The sequence below is a fragment of the Ovis aries genome, chromosome 1, assembly GCF_016772045.2.
Source record: "Ovis aries strain OAR_USU_Benz2616 breed Rambouillet chromosome 1, ARS-UI_Ramb_v3.0, whole genome shotgun sequence".
NCBI lineage: Eukaryota > Metazoa > Chordata > Mammalia > Artiodactyla > Bovidae > Ovis > Ovis aries.
In genome coordinates this window covers 134,818,751-134,839,063 of record NC_056054.1, presented here as the reverse complement: position 1 = coordinate 134,839,063, position 20,313 = coordinate 134,818,751, and the positions used below count along the sequence as shown (strand labels likewise).

At 35.8% G+C, this 20,313-nt stretch overlaps 1 long non-coding RNA gene across 1 annotated transcript in view; it reads right to left on the bottom strand.

Annotated features, from left to right (window-relative positions):
• Positions 1–15,558: 15,558 nt before the first annotated feature.
• LOC132658341 (uncharacterized) overlaps positions 15,559–20,313 on the bottom strand; it is an 87,744-nt gene continuing 82,989 nt past the window's right edge. Inside the window, exon 2 of the long non-coding RNA XR_009597812.1 lies at positions 15,559–19,922. This is a non-coding gene — a long non-coding RNA (uncharacterized LOC132658341). The remainder of the gene's footprint in view (positions 19,923–20,313) is intronic.

The following is a 20,313-nucleotide window of genomic DNA, read 5'->3' as shown; positions in this document are numbered from 1 at the left end:
TTGATACCTGAGTCACAAAAAGCTCCTGGAGGAGGGCATGGTAACCCACTCCAGTACTCTTGCCTGGAAAATCCCATGGACAGAGGAGCCTGGTGGGTTACAGTCCATAGCATTTCATGGAATCAGACATGACTGAAGCGACATAACATGCACACATACATACACATAAAAGTAAGATAAAACAATGCAGTATTTATAGAGCTATCATTAAGCAAAAATGTTTGTAGCAAATTCTATAAAAATATCATTATATGAATGTAGTTCCTATTGGGAAGAAGGTATATTTAGATTGAAATATATGCATATTGAAAACTATTGATTACAATGCTAAGAACTATTTTTTTTTTTTAATCTTGAGTACTTTTTAATAAAATGACATAATTTTTCCTATTGGAAACCGAGTTTCATCTTGATATTTTGGAAACATTTTTTGGGGAAAAGAGTAGAATACTTCAAAGTGGCAAATCTAAAAAAAAAAAAAGTTTGCCATGTTTGAATATGGCATGTTAATACTGATGCTTTGTGTGAAATGCATGTGAATTTCAAGTCTTAAAAGAACATGAAGAAAATGAATTCCTGCAGATGAATACAAAGTTACAGATATTTGAACATTTTAGCAGCTATGAAATGTGATCACTGTTGTGAAGCCTGCTGTTTTCTCTTACAACATAACAATAATGTGTAAGTTAAATTGCAACAGGAAGTGTGTGTAACAGTATACTATCTTAGTTGCCTTTCATGCAGAGGTAAATGAAAAATGTATAAGAATTATACAGCAAAAATGAAAAAAGGTATTTAATCAGCTTAAACCACTTAAAATTAGCCACAGGTGAATATAAACAATTTAAAAAATCAAATCCCTATTTTCAAGACAATAGGTATTCAAGAGATATGCTGCCTAGTATATAAATTTCAATACAATTAATGGATGTATTTTTATTCCTTAATATATTTCTTATATGTTAGAAAAAAAATTCAGTTCAGTTCAGTTCAGTCACTCAGTCGTGTCTGACTCTTTTCAACCCCATAAATTGCAGCACGCCAGGTACCCTGTCCATCACCAACACCCAGAGTTCACTCAAACTCACGTCCATCGAGGCGGTGATGCCATCCAACCATCTCATCCTTTGTTGTCCCCTTCTCCTCCTGCCCCCAATTCCTGCCAGCATCAGAATCTTTTCAAATGAGTCAACACCTCACATAAGGTGGCCAAAATACTGGAGTTTCAGCTTTAGCATCATTCCTTCCAAAGAACAGCGAGGACTGATCTCCTTTAGAATGGACTGATTGGATCTCCTTGCAGTCCAAGGGACTCTCAAGAGTCTTCTCCAACACCACAGAAAAGAGATCAGAATAGTCAATTTGGTACTTTAAACTTAATAGACCAAAAGTGAATATATGGTGAAGTGGTTTCTCCTCACAAGATGGATTTTGCAGGTCTGTACTCTCTGGAAAATGTGCTACGATAATGAGTTCCTCTCTGAAATACACTAAAATTTGGCAATCAAATTCTATTTTCAAACTACTCCAAAGATTATTTCTTGATACAAAATAACTTTGATAGCATAAATTATTATTCTCTAAAGTTGATATTTCTGTAGAGCTGTTGGCATTATAATCTCAAGTTTTAGGTAGCAGATTGATGATTAAAGTAATTAAGAAAGTTGGCCACTATCCTTGAGAAAGTCAGAAGAATAGATACAAAATTATTTGTTGCTGTTGTCCAATGGCTCAGTCATGTCTGACTCTTTGTGATCCCATGAATTACAGCACGCCAGGCTTCCCTGTCCTTCAGTGTCCTGGAGTTTGCTCAAAATCATGCCCATTGGGTCGATGATGCCATCCAACCATCTCATCTTCTGTCATCTCCTTCTTCTCCTGCCCTCAATCATTCACAGCATCAGGGTCTTTTCCAGGAGTCAGCTCTTTGCATCAGGTGGCCAAGTACTGGAGCTTCAGGTTCAACATCAGTCCTACCAATGAATATTCAGGGTTGATTTCCTTTAGTATTGATTAGTTTGATCCCCTAGCTAGCTGTCCAAGGAACTCTGAAGAGTATTTCCAGCGAAAAAAGAGATCAAATATAATGATAAAAGCAAAATCCCCTGGGAACAATACAGAATGTCCACTATGATTCCTTGTTCTTGTCAGGTCATCAATAGAAAATATATCACCCTGGATAAATGCTTACTTAAGCATTTGTGTATTCCCTCACAGAAGCAGATCCCTGGAATACACTGATACCTATTTGACACCTGTTATAATAGGTACTCACTGAAACTGATCTTCCACTGTGTTTGAAATGCTGTTTTGGAACACAGCCTCCAAAGAGTGAAGGGACTGATTGCTCTCTACACCCCCATAGTTAGGTCTGCCATATTTAACTTCAGGAATTATAATTGAGCTTGATAGGTTCTCCCTTTGATTCACTTGTTGAGCATTTTATAGCTGCTTGGTGACATAGCTGCAAAAAGCAGGTCTTCCAAATAAACAGATTTCAAGGTTTCATGAAAAATTGTTCATGGGACTAGGGTTAAGCAAATGAGGGTTTGGGAGAAGAGGGGAAAAGTAATAACTATCCTTAGGTATCTCCAGCAGAAGGGTTCTATGAGACCAAAACTATCTCACAATACAGCTAAGATGTCATTTGTATTATTTGCCTTTAAATTCATGTTGAAATTTGGTTTGATGATGTAAAAGCAATGAGGGGAATGGTGAGGGGGAAAATGTTCATTCTCAAAGTAAGGCATTCATAGGATGACCTAGTAGTCATGATCTTCGATATTAGATATAGGAAAAAAAAATTAAAAGCCAGTTTCCATAACAAATATCCTTGACGCAGTAGTAAATATTAATTTTTTAAGTCATTGCTTTTTAATGTTTCATGTGATGAAATGAGAAATACACATGACACACTTCTGCTTCCTACGAGTATACAATAGTCGCATCAAGAAAAAGTACTTTTGAAACAATGATTAACAGTGATTGCTCAGATGGGATATTTGGTAGCTATTTTCAAAATGAAGGAAGTGATTCAACGGAAGCAACATATCTGTTGTCAAAAATAAAATGTGAGTTTTCAAGTTCAGATTAGCATTTTGGAAAACTTGCATCTGCCATCTTAAGCATGACGTGTTCTCAACACAAAGAATTGTCTGATGATATTTGTTGTGATTAATAAATGTATCTTAATGTTATCTAATGAAATACATCAGCATCTGGAAAATTTGTGGAAGCACTAAACAATATTTTTAAATTATAAATTAATGGTATTACACAACATGAATTGCAAAGTAAGAAACTCTCAGAGAAACATAGATCAATAACTTTTAAGGAAAGTTCAAAATGCTTTGATATGGTTTTAGATGTCAAATTGAAACTGATGTAATCTGCAACTAGTCAAGAAAAGTTATAATATTAAAATGGATATTCATAACCATATTAGTTTTAAATAATCCCTCTTTCTCAATGTCATGAGTGAGAATGTTTTCCATATATTCAAACAAATACCATAGGAAACATTTTGAATATAGAAGATTACAAAAATCAGCTGTTTTCTTTCTTGCCAGTCATTTTATAGTGTTAAAAATGTTTAGTAGTGCTATCTTTTACACTAAATTTTGACTAGAGAAAATATATTTTCCTAAAGTATGTCAATAATAAGGCTAATTTTTTAATAATTATTTTTATTTCTCTGTTTTCATTTGCAATATAAAATATATTAACAGACATGCCTCAAATGAAAAGGGCATTTTGGGGTCTTCAATAATTTTTAAGAGATTAAAAGTTGAAAATTTCTGCCTTTTATTACCAGAGGCATCAGAACCCCTTAATAAAATTGTCTGCTTGCTGCAAGTTTTTATCCCTCGTGCATCAAATTGACTTTGCTTTATACCTTTATGCATGTACAGTAAGTTGCTTCAGTCGTGTCTGACTCTTTGTGACTCCACAGACTATAGCCTGCCATGCTCCTCTGTCCATGGGGTTGTCCAGGCAAGAATACTGGAATGGGTTGCCATTTCCTTCTGCCTTATATCTGTATCAGTTCAGTTCAGTCGCTCAGTAATGTAAGACTCTTTGCGACCCCATGAATCACAGCATGCCAGGCCTCCCTGTCCATCACCAATGCCTGGAGTTCACTCAGACTCGCATCCATCGAGTCAGTGATGCCATCCAGCCATCTCATTCTCTGTCGCCCCCTTCTCCTCCTGCCCCCAATACCTCCCAGCATCAGAGTCTTTTGCAATGAGTCAACTCTTCGCATGAGGTGGCCAAAATATTGGAGCTTCAGCTTTAGCATCATTACTTCCAAGCAAATCCCAGGGTTGATCTCCTTCAGAATGGACTGGTTGGATCTCCTTGAAGACCAAGGGACTCTCAAGAGTCTTCTCCAGCACCACAGTTCAAAATCATCAATTCTTTGGCACTCAGCCTTCTTGACAGTCCAACTCTCACATCCATACATGACCACAGGAAAAACCATAGCCTTGACTAGACGCACCTTAGTCGGCAAAGTAATGTCTCTGCTTTTGAATATACTATCTAGGTTGGTCATAACTTTTCTTCCAAGGAGTAAGCGTCTTTTAATTTCATGGCTGCAGTCACCATCTGCAGTGATTCTGAAGCGCACAAAAATAAAGTCTGACATCGTTTCCACTGTTTCCCCATCTATTTCCCATGAAGTGATGGGACTGGATGTCATGATCTTCGTTTTCTGAATGTTGAGCTTTAGGCCAACTTTTTCGCTCTCCTCTTTCACTTTCATCAAGTGGCTTTTTAGCTCCTCTTCACTTTCTGCCGTAAGGGTGGTGTCATCTGCATATCTGAGGTTATTGATATTTCTCCCAGCAATCTTGATTCCAGCTTGTGTTTCTTCCAGTCTAGCGTTTCTCATGATGTACTCTGCATATAAGTTAAATAAGCAGGGTGACAATATACAGCCTTGACAAACTCCTTTTCCTATTTGGAACCAGTCTCTTGTTCCATGTCCAGTTTTAACTGTAGCTTCCTGACCTGCAAACAGGTATCTCAAGAGGCAGGTCAGGTGGTCTGATATTCCTGTCTCTTTCAGAATTTTCCACAGTTTATTGTTATCCACACAGTCAAAGGTTTTGGCCTAGTCAAGAAAGCAGAAATAGATGTTTTTCTGGAACTCTCTTGCTTTTCCATGATCCAATGGATGTTGGCAATTTGATCTCTGGTTCCTCTGCCTTGTCTAAAACCAGCTTGAACATCAGGTAGTTCATGGTTCACTTATTGCTGAAGCCTGGCTTGGAGAATTTTGAGCATTACTTTACTAGCATGTGAGATGAGTGCAATTGTGCAGTAGTTTGAGCATTCTTTGTAAGATGGTAGGTGTTGCAAGAGGGCATCAGAGGACAGACACACTGAAACCATACTCACAGAAAACTAGTCAATCTAATCACACTAGAACCACAGCCTTGTCTAACTCAATGAAACCAAGCCATGCCTGGGGGGCAACCCAATAAGGACGGGTCATGGTGGAGAGGTCTGACAGAACATGGTCCACTGGAGAAGGGAATGGCAAGCCACTTCAATATTCTTGCCTTGAGAACCCATGAACAGTATGAAAAAGCAATATGATAGGATACCAAGGTGCCCAATTATGCTACTGGAGATCAGAGGAGAAATAACTACAGAAAGAATGAAGGGATGGAGCCAAAGCAAAAACAATACCCAGTTGTGGATGTGGCTGGTGATAGAAGCAAGACCCGATGCTGTAAAGAGCAATACTGCATAGGAATCTGGAATGTCAGGTCCATGAATCAAGGCAAATTGGAAGTGGTCAAACAAGAGGCCTTTTATAGTTAATAATTCAAATTGTTCTGTATTAATAAAATGCTGTTAGAAACAAATATCCAAAGGTAACTTTGAGGAGAAGTAACATTTTCAGTATAAAATTTTCCCAACCTGATTCATTTTTGTAATATTCTTCAATAAGTTTTGTTTTATTAATGGAGATTTTTATCTTATTTTTATTCAATACTGCAGATATTTTTGGTTACTGAAAATGTAAAATGTTTTTGTAATAATGTGGGTGCACGTTATCAGAACAGAATAAAATGTTACTTTTGAATAGTTATCTTTAATTATGTTGCAAAAATCCTTTATTAGTTTTAATATTTAAGCTTTTTTATACTTTTATTTTAAAAGATATTCTTCTAGTGTGAAGAGGTATTCTGTTGAATGTTCTCATGGTAATTTCAGTTTTATTAAGTATATTCAGTTGATTGTATTATCTTGATAATGCTTACTCATAAATGATTACAGTAGCACATGTCCTCCAATTCCTGATTATCGTTTTTTTTAATATTTTACATTTTAAGTTGATAATTACTCAACTATTTTTTAAAAATCTTTCTAGTATTTAATCTTTCATTTTATTAAGAGTTTGCTTGAGAGATATCAGCATTTTTAAAGAAATAGTTTGAAATTCTTTAAATAAAATTGGAAAGTTTAGTTATTAAAAGGTGAAAGGATATTTATCTTCATATTTCTCCTAAGTTAACTCAAACTTTATCCTTATCCTTTTTATTTTGATATAGTTACCTCTTTTTGAGCCAAAAGCAATTTGAAATTATGTTAGTTAATTCTCCCACTGAGTTACTTATGACTATAATTAAATACAAATCATTTGGCATTATGAAAGCAGAAGTGTTAGTTGATCAGCCATGTCCAACTCTTTGTGACCCCATGGACTATATAGCCAACCAGGCTCCTCTGTCCATGTGATTCTCCATGCAAGTATATTGGAGTAGGTCTACCGCATTGCAGGCAGATTCTTTATCATCTGAGCCACCAGACAGTATTATAAGTATGGTATTCTGAAAGTGAAAGTGCTTAGCCGTGTCCGACTCTTAGCCACCCCATGAACTGTATCCCACCAGGCTTTTCTGTCCATGGGATTTTCCAGGCAAGAATACTGCAGTGGGTTGCCATTCCCTTCTCCAGGGGATCTTCCTGGCCCAGGGGTCGAACCCGGGTCTCCTGCATTGCAGACAGACGCTTTACTGTCTGAGCAATCAGGGAAGACCAATGGTATTGTAGATCTTGCTTATTTTTTTTTATTTTAAAGTTTATCACTATGACGTCTCTTTAGATTGCTTAGTATTTTTTTTTCTAAAATTCTACCTTCTGTGGTAACAGAAAATATTTTTCTTTTTCATTTGATAAACTAAATATCATTTTGCCCATGATTTTACGTGGATGTTTTATCAATTTGTCTATATATTACAAACATACTAGATTTGAGATATCTTTTTAATACAGTTGAAAAACTAATTTAGATTTTAATTGGAGAGCATTTAATATAACAATGGTTTTGATGTCTTGATTATTTGAAATATATAGAAAGCAACTGAGCAAGCAAACTGTAACAAAATACATTTCAGATACAAGTTTGAGTCTCTGAATGATTTTACCTAGAAGAACAGAGGTTTCAAACAATGATAAATTCAGGGTAGTTTTTTTTAAGTTAGTGGCAAAGTTGATATAGAAAAAGAAAATATCACTAGACACAAAGAGCTCAAGAAACTTAGGATTCAAGGTAATGGTTTGCCTATTTCATGTATGTTAACGTCCCCGGGGACAATGAAATAGTGAGTACAAAAACAAAAATCTCTAATTTAAGTGCCACAAAATAAAGGAGGAATACAGGTGAGGAATCTTGATCAGTTGCCTGTGGTGAACCTGGCAGTTTAAACATTAAAGTCATTGCTATATTTTGATACACTTTTATTGGCATCATGTAGTACTTACAAACTTAGCTATGTCTTTCACTTTCAGTGATTTTGCTTTCAATGAATTGTGCTGTGCTCAGTTGCTCAAACATGTCCAACTCTGTGACCTCATGGACTGTGGGCTCGCAGGCTCCTCTTTCTATGAGATTCTCCAGGCAAAAATACTGGAGTGGGCTGCCATGCCCTCCTGCAGGGCATCTTCCTAATCCAGGGATCAAACCCACATCTCCTGAATTGGCAGGTGGATTCTTTACCACTGAACCACCCTGGAAACCCATCAGATGGTTTCAAATTATAGTTCTAGACCATAACTACACATTTAATAAAAGGCTTTTTTACTTATAATAATTGTCCTTAATTTATACTGTTAGCTTGAAAATTGCTGTTATTTTGTAATCCTTAGTATGACAAATACAACATAACTTATGGAGTTTAGTCCAAGTGAAAATATAAGACCCCTTTGTTCTAAAATAAGTGTGAAGCAGTGATAATATAGCATTAAACCAAGTGGGACATTCTTTTGATCACAGGCTCTTTACAAAAAAACCAGTGGTTGCCTATGAAGTCAGCTAGTTCCATGACGAATATTTAAGATAATTTACAGTGCATTTTGTTATTTTGATGCTTCAGTGAATTGTCTGTTTTTTGTTTGCTTGTTTGAAATTACTAATGTTTGTATTCCTAGCCCATGCATCTAACATTAGTCACTTCTACTTAGGGAAAAAGTTTTCATGGCAGAATAGAAAAAGAAAAGATAACAATCTGGGAATTTTACTGCTAAATGCGTACTATATCTTGAGCTATCACTTCCTCTAATTGTCAAAAATCTGATTAAAAAAAAAAACACTTCAGTTGTTGAAAGAGTGGAGAAAATTAGAGGAAAGAAGAAATAAAAAGGCTGCCACTGGTGAGAATCTCTGAGCAGAAAAGTTTCCCCCTGACTACATGAAGTTAGCTTCAAGAGTGATGACATATACAGCAGATATATTTGGGGAAATAGGGTGCTAGTGGTAAGAAACCTGCTCACCAATGCAGGAGACACAGGTTCAATCCCTGGGTGGGTCAGGAAGATCCCCTGGAGGAGGGCATGGCAACCCACTCTAATATTCTTGCTTGGAGAATCCCATGGATGGAGGAGACTGTTGGGCTACAGTCCATAGAATCACGAAGAGTGTGACATGACTGAAGCAACTTAGAACATAAAATAAAGAAAAGACCAATGCCACAGTTTCCCTTTAAGGGGCCACAGTGTGACTTGAAATTTGTAGAGCAAGGCTGACAAAGTGGTCCCCTTTAAGGAATGAAAGAAAGTGGGGTGATCCCCAAAGTTTTCCATAAGGCTAAGGAAAAAACAAGGGTAAGTGAAGCTTCCTCGGCCTAGTAACTGGCTTGAGAACTAGCTAAGTGAGTATATTGCCTGAAGAAGGCTATTTTTTAAAGATGGGACACCTCCATTGAAATTGTTTTAACGACTTATTCAGACATCCATTCTTAGAGTAGGCCCTTTGACAGTTACCAACATGGAGATATGGTGATATCTGAGAAAGACAGAGAGTCTTTAATATTTTAGTAGCAGCTTCTTAGAACATATTAAGACACAGGAGTGGATACCTCCTCTCCAGCGATGTTACTGACTTGATAAGACTTTAGTGTTTAGAACTAATCCTAGGAAATAGTCCATGGGGTCGCAAAGAGTCAGACATGACTGAGCAACTTCACTTCACTTCACTTCTAGGAAGGAAACAGGAATAATGCTTAAAATGACTATTTCCTGGAGCTTTTATGAATACTTTTTCTTCCTCCTAGAGCAATTAATGCTCATCAAATTAAAAAACAAAACAAAACAACAACAACAAAAAACACTTTTCTCTATGCATATTTGAGGTTTATTTTTAAAAACCTGTACTCAATATACTAGTATTTGCTTTTTTGGTCCACAAAATTTGTGCTTTAGAAATAAATCATTATTTATGTCAATAAGAACAGGAATATTAATCTTTTAACATTAATATGTTAAAGATATTTTCAACATCTTTCATGAAAGAATCAAACTTTTATAAAACTTAATTACTAAATCCATTTTAAATTGTTGAGTATAAATAGTTTATGATGACAAATTGTTAGAGTTATTACATTGATAACATGATTCTATTTTTGAACAACCCAACATGACATATTAGGAAAAACACTTTTTAACCTCAGGGAGCAAGTTCTCATATTACTTTTCTCATATTTCACCCTCTTTTGATTCTCTTATGCCAAGGGCAAATAAGAGAACATTTGCAATTTTTATTTGTTTTCTGTTTGCCATCTCTATTTTGACAAGACTCAAAGTTTTAATAAATGGGACTATCATGTTCTAAAATGGATCTAAACCATTAAAATGTTGTGAAGGAAAAGTGATTCTATGTAATATATGCTCAAATCATCAAGGTACACTGATTTTCTGATTTGTGGCATAAAGTCAATAGAAGCAGTATATGTCTGTCATGGAATCCTTTCACAATTTTGAATTTAACCGTCTTCCACAAAATATTTATTCCAATCACTCATATTTAATATAACTATATTATATATTAATATAAATATTTATTAATTACAATTACTAATAGTACCTGTATTGGTTTTCTACAGTTGCCATAAAGAAATTTACAAACTTCGGGGCTTAAATAACAGAAATTATTCATCACAGGACCACATGGCTTTCAAATTGCAGAAACAAGCCTTGAACACCCCTGTGGAATATGGAGTGATGAGTGGGAAAAGAGGAGAAAGCTAAATTGTTCTTATTTTTATCTCTACCTCCTTTTGCATAGAATTTTACTTTAAAAGCCCAGGTCTCAAGAATGATTAACTGGCATAAACCCTATGTTGAAATAAGGAATAGTCATGACTCTGTTTTTTTTAGCCTTAATTTAATCCTTTATTTGATTTTACAGATAGGGCCAAACACTGAGCTTTAAAGAAAGGAAATTGCTACTGAGAAGGCTTACTAAACTTAAACATTTCAGCTTTAATTCTTCATTGGCTCCTGAACTGAGAAAATAGTATTAAGTGTTCCCCATGCCTGGCAGCTATTCTCCACAAGAGATCCTATATGACCTTAATTTTGACTAAACCTGTGCATTCTGCAGAAGATTGCATGATGCTAACTTAAACAGTATAGAAATTATCACTGACAAGGCTATTTTAGGTAAGGAAATTTTTGAAATTAAGTTCTGTTAAAGTGGGTATGACCGACTTAGACAGTGTATTATAAAGCAGAGACATCACTTTGCCATCTATGGTCTAAATACTCAGAACTATGGCTTTTCCAGCAGTCATGCATGGATTTGAGAGGTTAAATATAAAGAAGGCTGAGTGTCAAAGAACTAATGCTTTTAAACTGGTGCTGGAGAAGCCTCTTGAGAGTCCCTTGCACTGCAAGGAGATCCAACCAGTCAATCCTAAAGGAAATCAGTCCTGAATATTCATTGGAAGGACTGATGCTGAAGCTGAAGCTCCAATACTTTGGCCACTTGATGCAAAGAGTTGACTCATTGGAAAATACCCTGATGCTTGGAAAGATTGAGGGCAGGAGAAGAAAGGGGCAACAGAAGATAAGATGGTTGGATGGCATCACTGACTCAATGGACATGGATTTGAATAAACTTTGGGAGATGGTAAAGGATAGGAAAGCTTGGTATGCTACAGTCCATGGGGGTCACAAAGAGTTGGACACATCTTATGGACTGAAAAATAAGAACTATTAACTGTCAATTAAAGGATGAGATGCTCTGATCCAGGTGATGATGGGAAAGTAGAAAGTTTGCATGAATAGGAATGTAGTCAAGGAATCTCTTGATATGTTCAGGAAACCATGTGTAGTTGAGTAGCATTAATGAAGGAAAATTAAAGACTTAGGGCTGCTGAAGAAATTAGTGATTAGGTAATGGTCAATCTTGATTATGTGTGACTTAAGCACCAAAGTAGTTAGTAACTTATTCAAATTTATAGGTAGGAAGAGAATCACTTATGAGGTGTTTGAAGAAATAGAAGAAAAAAAATACAATTCTGTTATAAAATACAGAAGTGGAAGAGGGATAGAATACATGATGAGATTCAATAGTTATCTAAGAAACAGGATAATGAGAATCTACTGTATAGCACAGGATTTAAAAACACAGTCTATTTCTAGGACATATATTAAGTTAAACTTAAAATTGCATTCCAATATTCAATAGATACAGAAAAATTCTTTTGACTCTAATTACACAAGGTACCCAAAAACAGTCAAATCATAAAGTCAGAAAGTACATTGGTAGATGCCAGGGCCTGGGGATATGGTCAGGAATAAGTACTTAGTGTTTAATGGGGACAGAGTTTCAGTTTTGGAAAATGAAAAACTCAAGAGACCCAGCACAGTCAAAAATAAATACATGAAATTATAAAAATAAGAGGACAACTGGAGACTGAAGTGGTCGAGTAATTGTCCCTCAGTTCAGTTCAGTTCATTTCAGTTGCTCAGTCGTGTCTGACTCTTTGCGACTCCATGAATTGCAGCATGCCAGGCCTCCCTGTCCATCACCATCTCCCAGAGCTCACTCAGACTCATGTCCATCGAGTCTGTGATTCCATCCAGCCATCTCATCCTCTGTCGTCCTCTTTTCCTCCTGCCCCCAATCCCTGCCAGCATCAGAGTCTTTTCCAATGAGTCAAGTCTTCGGATGAGGTGGCCAAAGTACTGGAGTTTCAGCTTTAGCATCATTCCTTCCAAAGAAATCCCAGGGCTGATCTCCTTCAGAATGGACTGGTTGGATCTCCTTTCAGTCCAAGGCACTCTCAAGAGTCTTCTCCAACACCACAGTTCAAAAGCGTCGATTCTTTGGCGCTCGGCTTTCTTCACAGTCCAACTCTCACATCCATACATGACCACAGGAAAAACCATAGCCTTGACTAGTCAGACCTTTGTTGACAAAGCAATGTCTCTACTTTTGAATATACTATCTAGGTTGGTCATAACTTTTCTTCCAAGGAGTAAGCGTCTTTTAATTTCATGGCTGCAGTCACCATCTGCAGTGATTTTGGAGCCCTAAAAACTAAAGTCTGACACTGTTTCCACTGTTTCCCCATCTATTTCCCATGAAGTGATGGGACTGGATGCCATGATCTTCGTTTTCTGAATGCTGAGCTTTAATCCAACTTTTTCATTCTCCTCTTTCACTTTCATCAAGAGGCTTTTTCATCCCTCTTCCCTTTCTGCCATAAGGGTAGTGTCATCTGCATATCTGAGGTTATCAATATTTCTCCCAGCAATCTTGATTCCAGCTTGTGCTTCTTCCAGCCCAGCGTTTCTCATGATGCACTCTGCATATAAGTTAAATAAGCAGGTCCCTAGTCTATCACTATTCAGTGGCAGAATCTGCATGCCAGATTCTGTGGCCTTAACTAGAGTCTACTGTTTATAGCCATCCAAACACGAGTGAAAGAAGTGAAAAAAAAAAAATGTTGACGTAAAAGACACCCATTTTCTAATAGCTGGCAAAGCACATAATCAAATGCAATTATTTAAAAATAAAGTAACAATATCATCTAGAATCTATTTCAATAGTAATTTCTCAGTCATTTTCAACTATCCTTACCCATATTAACTTCACCAAAATACATGTGAATGCCTAAGCCAGAAAGAAAAACACCAATACAGTATACTAACACATATATATGGAATTTAGGAAGATGGCAATGACGACCCTGTATGCAAGACAGGGAAAGAGACACAGATGTGTATAACGGACTTTTGGACTCAGAGGGAGAGGGAGAGGGTGGGATGATTTGGGAGAATGACATTCTAACATGTATACTATCATGTGAATTGAATCGCCAGTCTATGTCTGACGCAGGATGCAGCATGCTTGGGGCTGGTGCATGGGGATGACCCAGAAAGATGTTATGGGGAGGGAGGTGGGAGGGAGGTTCATGTTTGGGAATGCATGTAAGATTTAAAGATTTTAAAATTTAAAAAATAAAAAACTAAAAAAAAAAAAAAATAAAAATAAAAATAAAAAAAAAATAAAAAAAAAAACTAAAGAGAGAATCCAGAGGCTCTTAGCCTTTTATTGCTTCTTTTCCATGGATTGTAGCCCATCAGGCTCCTCTGTTATGTGAATTTTCCAGATGAAAATATTGAAATGGATTGCCATTTGCTCCTCCACATTTTCTGGTACCTTTTTTTGAATCATATAGCATTAAAATAACTGAGATAAATGACCTCTTATGGAACATTCTTTCCCCTGATTCATTTAGTTAGATAATGAAGTTAAAAATATATTTTATTCAAAGAAATTATTTGGGATTTGAAGTCTAAATAAGCCTTTATCTAGTAACAAAACTAGAATCTAATTAGATCTATCAGATTAGAAGCCATCACATAACATTCTAATTTCTGATTGGAGTATAACACATTTATAATAGAGAACAGTGTCTTCTCATAATACTAACTTCTTTATATCCTTTTTATATTGGCTGATAGCCTAAAATATTAATCTCTCCAAGAAAAACCTTTCATTAATCGGTTACCTGATATTCTGGATAGTATTAAAGCAAAGCAAACATGAAGTGCTATAAATATCAAAATTCACTAGAAACTGCCTTTTTAATTTTAGTTGCCCAGTTCTTTAATGGGTTCACTATTCTTTTTTTTTTTTTTTTTTAAGTACTTATTTATTTGGCTGCATGAGGTCTCAGTTGCTGTATGCAGGATCTTCAGTCTTAGTAGTAACATGCAGGATCTTTCAGTTGTGGCGTGTGTGATCCAGTCCCTGAACTAGGGATCAAATTTGGGCCCCCTGCATTAGGAACATGGCATTTTAGTCACTGGACCATCAGGGAAGTCCCATACTAACTTCTTTATATTCTTTTATTTGGATGATGGTCTTCCCTGGTGGTTCAGTGGTAAAGAATCTGCCTGTGATACAGAAGACACAGAAGATGTGGATTCGATCCTTGGGTCAGGAAGATTCCCTAAAGGAGGGCATGGCAACCCACTCCAGTATTCTGGCCTGGAGAATTCCATGGACAAAGGAGCCTGGTGAGCTACAATCCATGGGGTCACAAACAGTCAGACACAACCCAAGCAACTAAGCAGGCATGCTGGTTGACAATCTAAAAAATTAATCTCTGCATAAAAACCTGAGTAGTATTAAAACAAAGTGAATATTAAGTGTCAAAAACATCAAAGTTCAGTAGAATCATTTTCCCTGAGTTCAAATATTAACACCCATACATTGAATATAATTCATTACAGGCTATACAAGAAAACACTGGTCATGCAATATTCATGCAATTGTATTAATGGTTGACATGATCTTACAGGCCAGAAGATTTTAAGTTGAAAACAATTATAGCCATATAGACAAAAATGTTCTTAATGCATTAAGTAAAAGAAGAATATTATGTCGTTCTTCACTCTCTCTAAAACCTAGAGTATGGAGACCAAGATAAAAAGAGTTCCTCCAGGCCTATTATGCTTTGGGCATTTTTTTTTCTTTTGATTTTCACAAATTAGTTTATGTAATATCAAAACAGGGGATTCCCAGGTGGCACCAATGATAAAGAACACACTTGCTAATGCAGGAGATGTAAGAGACTCAGGTTCAATTCCTCAGTCTGGAAGATCCTGTGGAGGAGCTCATGGCAACCCACTCCAGTATTCTTGACTGCAGAAACCCATAGACAGAGGAGCCTGGCGAGCTGTGATCCATAGGGTCGCAAAGAGCAGGACACGACTAAAGCAACTTAAGATGCATGCACACAATATCAAAACAATCCTAAAAATATATTGTTTTTATTTTATCTGTAAGACTGTGAAGCACACAGAGAATAGCAATATGCACAAGACTATATAAAACTGGGCTCTTTCATAGCTGAGGTGTGAACCAAAAATTCTGGTTTCAAAAGGTGAGATTTTAATCATTATGCCCTTTCAGGAAACAATGGTAAATTATGAGGCTCTGTGAAAAGCAGATGCAACTCGTAATACAAAGCAATTCCAATTTTGAAGGAATACTAGCACAATTTCATTTATTTCTTATGTTTGTCATACATTTCCCATAAGTGAGACTATATAATTAGTTTTATTTTATAAGTGAGACAGGCAGAAGTAAATTCATGTAAGTCCCACAGTTACTGTGTGGAAGTAGGAGTGAAAAATTAATGTTTTCATTGTGAATTCAGTGTTATTGAACCACATTACCTTAAAGCCCATAACAATAGCTGTTCAGGCCCAAAGCACAAGCATGCTGTTAATAAGAGAATGTGAGGTAAAAGATTTTACACTTTGTCTTTCCTCTTTGTATATAACTCCACGTACTTGACATCTCAAAACTTCTCTCTCACATCTTGATTTCATTTACAATAAAATTTAGATTTCAGTGTGTTTTAGGGCTACAGATTTATGGTTACACTGAGGTAAAACCTCAACTCCATGATTAAATATACTTACAAAAATATTGTAAGATAATCTTAGCATTAAAATTATAAGCAGGGTTTTATAGCCATCTTTGATCTTTGCAGCAATTTGCTAATGAAATCGATAAACTTGAAGAACTGAGATTTTTCCAAAATAAAAAATAAAAGCTTGTAAATAATTTTAATTGAATTCATTACACTAGCATCGATAATTCATTGTTTCTGTTATGGGTAATTAGCACATGTTATTTGTTTACAGACGTTAGGTTAAATGTTCACAAAAGCCAAGGTTTACTGTAACTGTCTTTTGTTATTGATTTCAGAAAAATTTAACTCAGATATGAAGACAGATAAAACAGTTTTGAGGTGAGGATAAAAGGTAATAATTACCACATCTATACACATGCACAAAAGATTTGAGCACAGATTTGTGATCGAATTAAACATTATGGCAATTAAAGTTTCTTTTTTTCTAGTTCCTAAATAAACATTTTCAATTTTGTGTTTTTATTGTTTTATCTAAAAGTTAGCCAAGTATAATAACAAAAATTTGATTTGTATACTTCCCCTTACTTGGCAATTTTTTCAGAAATTTGTCTATATTTCCCCATATTTAAAAAGACATTTTACAAATTTATGTGATTTAGGGAGGGTAATCCAGTGCTCTGTGACAGCTTAGAGGGGTGGGCTAGGGGGCATGGGAAATACAAGACATAGGGGATATATGTATGCTAATAGCACTTTCACACTTTTGAATGGCATAAACAAATACATCGTAAAGCAATTATTCTCTAATTAAAAATAAATCATAAAAATTTAAAGAATCACATAAATCAATTAATTTCATAAATTTTATTTTTGTAAACTTTGTATTCAATTATTTGGAGTCTATATTTTATAAAAATGTTAAAGTAATATATCCATTCAAGTTAAATAAAAATATTAATTTTCAGCATTAAATTTATAACTTTTTCTGCTATGCTCACTTTTCTAAAAAGCACACATGTTTTTGCTTTTTTCCTTATTTACAAGGCTTGAGAGGCCCACATGCTCCATTTCACTTAACCATTTCTGTGAAAAGTTTGTTTATATCAGGGAAAATCTGCCTCATCAATCTAGATATTTAAACCAATCAGAAAAGAAAAAATAATTTCTACTAAATTAGTTCTCAACAGGAGAAGTTAGTTGCAAGAAAGTTCAATGCATGTGGAAAATTTAAGGAAACTGAAACTTCAGCATTTTTCTTAATTTAAAAAGGCTCATTAATTTTGAGTCATCAGCACAGTAACCTAAATATGTCCACCAAACGATAAAATCATCATCATAGAGCTATGTGTAAATCTGGAAGTAAATATCTACCAGTAAAGCAGATTTCCTACAGTTACTTTCTCCTTCTTGGCCCTAAATATGCATTCAGAACTTCTTTCACTTCTACATAAGGATTAAAAAAAAAAAAAAAAAAAGAAAGAAAGAAAAATTTCTTAGTTTATTGTTTATAAATCCAGAGATTAGAGTTATGCAAATTAAGAACATTATATAGTTATAACAACTAGCGTCAGGAGGAACCATCCTAGTTAAAGGTATTTTTATGTAAAATGACATTAGTTTAATTCATTGAGATACAAATTATCTTTTATTAGAAATAGACATTAGAAGAACCCATTTATTAATTCATGTACATGTTTTCCTAGGTCATTTTTAGAAAGAAGGGGTCAAAAGGGTGAGTTGAGAGAGTCAGAATTTAATTCTGTTCAGTTCAGTCACTCAGTCCTGTCTCACTCATTGTGATCCCATGGACTGCAGCATGCCAAGCCTCCTGGTCCATCTCTAACTCTCAGAATTTACCCAAACTGCTGTTCATGGAGTCAGTGATGCTATCCAACCATCTCATCTTCTGTCGTCCCCTTCTACTCCTGACATCAATCTTTCCCAGTAGCAGCGTCTTTACAAATGAGTCAGCTCTTCTCATCAGGTGGCCAAAGATTTGGAGTTTCAGCTTCAAAATCAGTCCTTCCAATGAAGACCCAGGGCTGACCGCCTTTAGGATGGACTGGTTGGATCTCCTTGCAGTCCAAGGGACTATCAAGAGTCTTCAACATCACAGTTCAAAAGCATCAATTCTTTGGCGCTCAGCAATTTTTACACTCCAACTCTCACATCCATACATGACTACTGGAAAAATTATAGCCTTGACTAGATGGACCTTTCTTGGCAAAATAATGTCTCTGCTTTTGAATATGCTATCTAGATTGGTCATAACTTTCCTTCCAAGGAGAGAGCATCTTTAATTTTATGGCTGCAGTCACAATCTAAAGTGATTTTGGAGCCCCCCAAGGTAAAGTTATCCACTGTTTCCACTGTTTTCCCATCAACTTGCCATAAAGTGATGGGACCAGATGCCATGATCTTAGTTTTCTGAACATTGAGTATTAAGCCAACTTTTTCACTCTCCTCTTTCCCTTTCATCAAGAAGCTCTTTAGTTTTTCTTCACTTTCTGCCATAAGGGTCATGTCATCTGCATATCTGAGGTTAATGATATTTCTCCCAGAAATCTTGATTCCAGCTTGTTCTTTCTGCAGCCCAACGTTTCTCATGATGTACTCTGCATAGAAGTTAAATAAGCAGGGTGACAATACACAGCCTTGACGTACTCCTTTTCCTATTTGGAACCAGTCTGTTGTTCCATGTCCAGTTTTAACTGTTGCTTCCTGACCTGCATACAGGTATCTCAAGAGGCAGGTCAGGTGTTCTGATATTCCCATCTCTTTCAGAATTTTCTACATTTTATTGTGATCCACACAGTCAAAGGCTTTGGCATGGTCAATAAAGCAGAAATAAATGTCTTTCTGAAACTCTCTTGATTTGTCAATGATCCAGCAGATATTGGCAATTTAATCTCTGGTTCCTCTGCCTTTTCTAAAACCAGCTTGAACGTCTTGAAGTTCATGGTTCACGTATTGCTGAAGCCTGGGTTGGAAAATTTTGAGCATTAATTTGCTAGTGTGTGAAATGAGTGCAATTGTGTGGTAGTTTGAGGATTCTTTGGGATTGCCTTTCTTGGGGATTAGAATGAAAATTGACTATTTCCAGTCCTGTGGCTACTGCTGAATTTTCCAAATTTTCTGATATATTGAGTGCAGCACTTTCACAACATCAGCTTTCAGAATTTGAAATAGCTCAACTGGAATTCCATTACCTGCACTAGCTTTGTAGTAATGCTTTCTAAGGCCCACTTGACTTCACATTCTGGGATGTCTGGCTCTAGGTGAGTGATCACACCATTGTGATTATCTGGATTGAAGATCTTTTTTGTACAATTCTTCCACGTATTCTTGCCACCTTTTCTTAATATCTTCTGCTTCTGTTACATCCCTACCATTTTGTCCTTTATAGTGCTCAAATTTGAATGAAATATTCCCTTGGCATCTCTAATTTTCTTGAAGAGATCTCTAGTCTTTTCCATTTTATTATCTCCCTCTATTTCTTTGCACTGATCACTGAAGAAGGCTTTCTTATCCCTCCTTGCTATTTTTTGGAAGTCTGCATTCAAATGGGTATATCTTTCCATTTCACGTCTCTTCACAGCTATTTCTAAGGCCTCTTCAGACAGCCATTTTACTTTTTGCATTTGTTTTTTCTTGGGGATTTTCTTGATCTCTGTCTCCTGTACAACGTCCTGATCTTCCATCCATAGTTCATCAGGCACTCTATCAGATCTAGAAAAAAAAAAATAATAACAAGCATCTCAATTACAATTTTGGTAGAGGAACTACCCACAAATTTTTCTGAAGATATATAAAAATCATTTCCTATATAATTCAAAAAAGTGATGGTACCATATATTTGTGTCACTGGAGATACTGACATGACCAATTAGGACACTAACTTTTTGGAATGCTTTTCCAAATTGTAAAAGTGATTAAGGCAAGAGTTGTCAGTTTCATCAATCCCTACCCACTCTGCCAAAAGGGACTTGGAATAAGAGAATCTGGATTATGTGTTTCAGGTTTCTAGATGCCTAGGATGGAAGATAAAAACCATGAGACTAATGGTTTTATTTTCATCTTCAAGAGAAATAAATTTAAACTAGAACTGAAGAGATAAACT